A 6,045-nucleotide genomic window follows, 5' to 3' on the forward strand; every position below is an offset into this window, starting at 1 on the left:
CTTCACACTGGATTTCAAGCAACTTGGATTTTGCGCCTCTCTTTTTGTGTCTTACCCTCCTGATGGAGGGTGTCAATGATGGTCCTCTGGACAGCAGTCAGATCAGCAGTCTTCCCATACTTGTGATTTAGTTTACTGAACCAAGCTGAGTGTTTTTCAAGGCTCAGGAAACCCTTGCAGGTGTTTCGAGTTAATTAGACGATTCAAGTGATTTGTTTAATACCCTACTAGTATACTTTTTCATGATATTCTAATATTTAGAGATAGGATATTTGAGTTTTCTTAAGCTGTAAGCCATAATCAGCAATATTAAAAGAATAAAAGGTTTGCAATATTTCAGTTGATTTGTAATGAATCCAGAATGCATGACATTTTTGTTTTTTTAATTGCATTACAGAAAATAAAGAACTTTATCACAATATTCTAATTTTCTGAGACAGTCCTGTATATATATATATATATATGTTTTTTTGAAATAAGTTTTTTTGGAGAAATCATAGATTAAGGCATTTATAAGCTCGGTAGCTTCAGCCTCGACACTTTCGGTCAGCCACTTTCTTCTTTTGTTGAATTCTGATTCTTGTATATTTTGCTGATCGAAATAAACTAAACTCAAACTACCTTTGCAGAAATATGACGGCATTCACTAAAGTCTGACATCAGCAACATTTCCCCACATCAATGTTTACATTTTGACAGCCAAAGATATATATTTTTTGCACTCAGCTAATTTAACAGTAGGTATACAGAGCTTTGTGGCTCGGAAGAGAATCGGCATCGCAGACCGAGTCCGATCCAGATGCAGGAAGTGGGTCAGGGATTATCCAGCTGGGTCACACAAACACACGTGAGTCAGCTCGCAGCGTTCGGATGCATCGTGATCGTCCTGCCAGATAACGAGATGTACTGCGATGCCCTTCTTCTCGTGCCTCTTTAATTTGCAAACCAGACTGGGGCCGAACTAATATTATTATGAGTGAATAAATGCGTCAATGGATTGTTGTGGATTTTCTATTTAGAGAGAGGAAAGTGTTCAAAGGCCCACGTTGAAAGAGATCCAGTGGCAGCTGTCTGCACAGACGACACGGCGAATTATCAGCTCCAGTTTCTATTCATCTTCCAGTCATGATTGTGTAGCTCATGTTATCAATGAGCTGGCAGGGATGAGTAATAATCCTGGAACATAATTAATAGTATGTGTTCCATCGGTGCCTTTACGGTTAAGACCAGTATACATGTCGTGTAAAAAGTCAACTGTGGACTAAAAGGTCTTTTCCACTGTGGGAACATCACTGGTCACATGAACAAGGCTCATTCATAAAACATTGCGATTACTGTGTTAGATCGCTGCTATGAATTGTTTCCAAATGACATTTATCTCCTAAAATCCAAGACTTTACGTATGTATGACAGAAATGCTGTTTTTCCAATTTCAAAATGAGGTAATTGTCCATTCTTCACAGATTATTGCTACACAAATTCTACATTAATAAGCATGTAAAAATAAAAAGGGCTGGGGGGTCTGGATATCTAATCCCATTCATGTAAATCTACTCATGAGCTGTCTAATAAACCAGCATATCTACATGAAGTTTAATTTCAATACGATGTGAGCTTCAGGCTCATATTTGTATAATTCTTATGTTTCTCTCTGCTGCCTGCACTTCCTCTGCTGGCTTCAACATTTCATCCCAGTCCTGACTAGGTGGCAGTAATGTGCTCATTATCGGCTCTTTGGGGGTCATGAAAACCACTAATGACCACAGAGTGGATTCAGAGCTCTGTGGTGAAACATCACGTTCATATCGACGCTCAGTCTCCATTCGGTTGTGTTTGCATTCCACTTTTATCTTCAGCAGCAACCTTTCAGTCCACCGAATGTTGTATTGTGCTGCCAGTGTTATTGATATGAGATGACGATGACTTCAGCTCGAGCACATATTTGTAGTTTTAATAGTCATCCAATAATATGTGGCTGAAATAACGAATACATCGTTTTTTCTCGCAAAACAAAGAATATTTTGATTGTTTATTCAAATCCATTTCCGAGCAGCAGACAGATGTTTGGGGTAGAAGTCCACTGCTGTGGGGCCTGATGCCAGTCGCTCTCCTCGTGAGCCACCGTGTGTCCCCTGCAGCTGTGGCGCTGGGCGCTCGTCCTCAGAGACGATCTCTTTTTGTTGTCAATAATTGTGTTTGGTTTCACAGAAATCTGCTAAAAAAACAGATTTTAAGAGTAAAGTTTCCTGATTGAAAATAATTACTATTATTTAACAATAATAGGAGTCCGTCTGCATCACTAAACAATCAGATTATTTTGTATATTACTTTGTATCCTGAAGTCTTCTTTCATGTTTCAGATCTTCAGAAAGGTTGAAGGTGGAACGTTTACTGTCCGCAAGTTTTAACAGTAATCTCAATGAAGCAGCCCAGTCCGCCTCCCTGTAGCTTTATAAAATGTATAAGATTAGATTTATTTTATCTGCAGAGACGCACTCTTGTTTTTATTACAAATGCACCTGGACGATTGCACGTCTCTGTGTCTGTTTACTCCCGCGGCCGCCTCCCACTCAGGAGACACAGGAACATCATTCGAACTCCGTGTGTTTCCTTCTTTTTAAAGTCGAGACGGAGCTTCTTTCTCGACGGCCGTGAATTTGCTTCTGACTCAGACCGTCACAGCGTGTCGCTCGTTCGACACACTGAGCATCCCAATGTCCTGACCTTTGACCTCCCTGTAATAAGGAACACGTATACGGTTCAATAAACGTTGCAGGGATCAACATAATGTTACGGGATGCTGAATACCAGGCACGCGCACAGACGGACCCCTAGTGGTGCTCAAGCTCCTCCCCTTTTGCCCTGGATGAGAAAACTGCCCCTTTTTCATTCATCAGTATTTAAGAATAAAAATGACTTTCTCTGTCATCAATTCCCTCCAAATGTGTTTTTGTATCTGACAGGGCTTCTTTTTTTAGTTTTTTACATGACTACCCATTAGCCAATCAGTCGTTGCCATGAAATAATTCATATTTATTCATAAGGAAAATGAAAGCTAGCCGTCTAAATCCTGCCAAGGACCGCATAATTAGTGTCATGCTGCTTATGTTTCAACTGTCAGAAAACCTTTTTGCCCTTTTCTTTGGTTTGAGCACCTGCCCCCAACATGTCTGTGCCTGCTGAATACAGTCGTGTTTCATGTCTGTTTCCTCAAATGTATGAATATCGTAGTAAATGGACGGATGGATAGCAACAGAATTCCTTAGTAATCCTTCCTTATTCAAATATTTGATGCCGAGGCGTTTCCATTTCCATCTATTTAGAAGGAACCCCATTAGCTGATGTCAATAACACCAGCTCGTTCTCCTCATGTTCATCATATACAGTACATACTTTATACAACATTTGAGCCACGCTACGTTTAACTAAGGTTCACCTCTAATTATGTTATATTAAAGTGCATCACTTAAAACATTCATAACCATTCACTTTGCTCATTTGTAAGAACAACACATCATACACGACACACACTGAATTATTGATCAGCTGCTTAAGTAACGCATCCTTAAATGTTTCTTTTGAATTGGCGGCTCGACAAACGTAAAGTGTTTCAAAGCTATTCCGATGATTGGTGCCACGATGACTGGCTTCTCAAAGGCATCACGTTATGGACGAGGTGGCATGATGCAGCCGCCTCCTGCTGCTCGAGGGAAGTATTCTGAAGCAGCCTGTCCTGGTCTGTGTCTCCTGTGTCTTGATTGTTTCATTCCCTTCACCCTCTTGTCTCGTTAGTGTCTCATGTCGTACACCTGTGTTCCCCCCCCTGTATACTGTGTCAGTGTTTCCCTTGTCTCCTGTTGGATTGTTGTCTATTGTTGTCGTCTTTGGGTCCGTCTTCCTTGTGCCCTGGATATTCCTGACCTCCCTGTTTGACCTTGCCTGACCCTGACCCCCGATTCTCTGCCTGCCCCCTTTTGGACTTTTTGCTGTTTTTTTGGAACTTTTGTCTCATTAAAGAGAGTTTTTTGTTATTCATATTGAGTCCAGCCTGTTTCCCTGCGCCTGAGCCTCACCCCGTGACAAGACCCTGATATTGGATCTATTGTCATTGCACAGAGTCCAGGTACACAGGCAGCGAAATGTATTCTCTGCATTGAACCCCTCCTGAGTGATGAAGGAGCAGTGGGCTGCAGTGAAGCGCCCGGGGAGCAACTGGGGGTTCAGTGCCTTGCTCATGGACACTCCCACTTGCAACTAATGGGGAGAGCGGGGATCGAACCGACGACCTTGGGGTTGCAGGACGACCCCCCCTGACCCCACCGAGCTACAGACGCCCCACATGATATGTTCAACATTTGGAAATGTGACTGCTGGAACACACGCTATTGTTAAAGAGCGTGACATTGTTGGGACATGCCTTTTCTTTCCTGGTAATCCCGATGGTCTACGGCGCTCTCTGTGTTTCTCTGCTCTGCTCACTTTGGAGTTGACTCTACACTTTTTGATGAAGGCCGTGCAGTGGAGCAAAGAAACGCCCAGACGGCTGAAACTGAAAGATTGAACTACTCGCCCTGGAATGTGTGCTGGAGCACAAGGAAGACATTTTGTTGCCATGGAGATGCCACGGCCTGTTTTAATAAATCACGTTAAATCACGTCAATGTGCTCAGCCCATGACAGTCGGCTAGTTATAATTAATCCCAGTAATTTAACTTTCTCCCCGACTGTGAAAAACCCTTTGAGCGATAACTTCATATGTGAGATGGCCTTTGAGCTAAATCCAGAGCAATTTAGTTTGATCATGATCTCTAACATCAAAACTAGTTACATTGCACCTGTCATCCCAGAGGTATCCATCTCCTTTGACCAGGAGTGTGTCGTGTGTGTTAGGCCTGAGGAGATGTGTGTGTAGTTGTGTGTGGAGTAGAGATCTAGTCAGTCATCTAGTCTTAGTAAATGGACCATTTGAGTACTGAGGTACTGATGTGTCTGCTGTTCTGGCCGTATGTCAACCAACCATCTTCAGGGAAAGAAATAATGTTGCCTTATTACCAAATACTCACATATACAGAATCATCTCAAGTAGACGTATATTCAATATGACATGGGACCAGAAATGTAGTCGGACAAAAAAAACCTTCCTGTCCACCTTCCTGTCTCTGCTTTCTCCCCGGAGTCCGATGGACCCTGTGAGACGTCATAGATCCTACCTCCACCTGATGGATGGTGGAGGTCTGGATGGTGGAATACGCCGACTACCAACTCTTCATCCACTCTGTCATCTTCATTGTGTTGTTCCTGTGTTTTAATGAGTGTGTAATGATTCCTTCTGGTCACATGACATCTATGACACCTGTCCATCCTGGAGAGGGATCCTCCTCTGTTCTCTCCTCAAGGGTTCTGACCTTTTACCCTGAAGGGTTGTTTGGGAGTTGATCCTGATCCCATGTGAGGTCAAAGGTCAGGGATGTCTATGTGTACAGATGGTAAAGCACTCTGAGGGTAGTTTGTAATTTGTGAAAATGGGCTCTACACATAAAGTGAACTGAACAGTGTGTCTGAGCCAAGTCCAGGATGTGTTTACCTTCCTGACGTCACCTTTGTCCACACTGTTGACTTGAGGTATAAACTATTACTAAACGTCATATTGTTTATAATAAGTTCAAGAGTATTGGAACCAAAGATGCCCCTATTCTGCCTTGTTTACAAAAAAACAATGGCTTTTTAAATATTCAGTAGAGATTCTAATTATCATGGGTTTCTTGTCATCCATATAAGAGTTTGACGCCTTAACTGAGTTCATTTTAATCTGATACATCATACATATAACATAGTCGTACATTGAGTGGTTTGTTTTCGAGTGTAGAGTGTTAAACAAACACTGATGTTGTTGTTGTTGTTTTTCCTCCTTTGTGTGTGTGTGTGTGTCCCCAATCACTTCTGCTCGTGTTACTGTCTGAGAAGAGGCTGCAGCTGCAGATCTTGACTGCTAGGTGGCAGTAGTGTCTAATATTATTAGTATTATTGGATTGCCACTGAACTGCAT

This window comes from Pseudoliparis swirei, chromosome 13 (genome assembly GCF_029220125.1).
Source record: "Pseudoliparis swirei isolate HS2019 ecotype Mariana Trench chromosome 13, NWPU_hadal_v1, whole genome shotgun sequence".
NCBI lineage: Eukaryota > Metazoa > Chordata > Actinopteri > Perciformes > Liparidae > Pseudoliparis > Pseudoliparis swirei.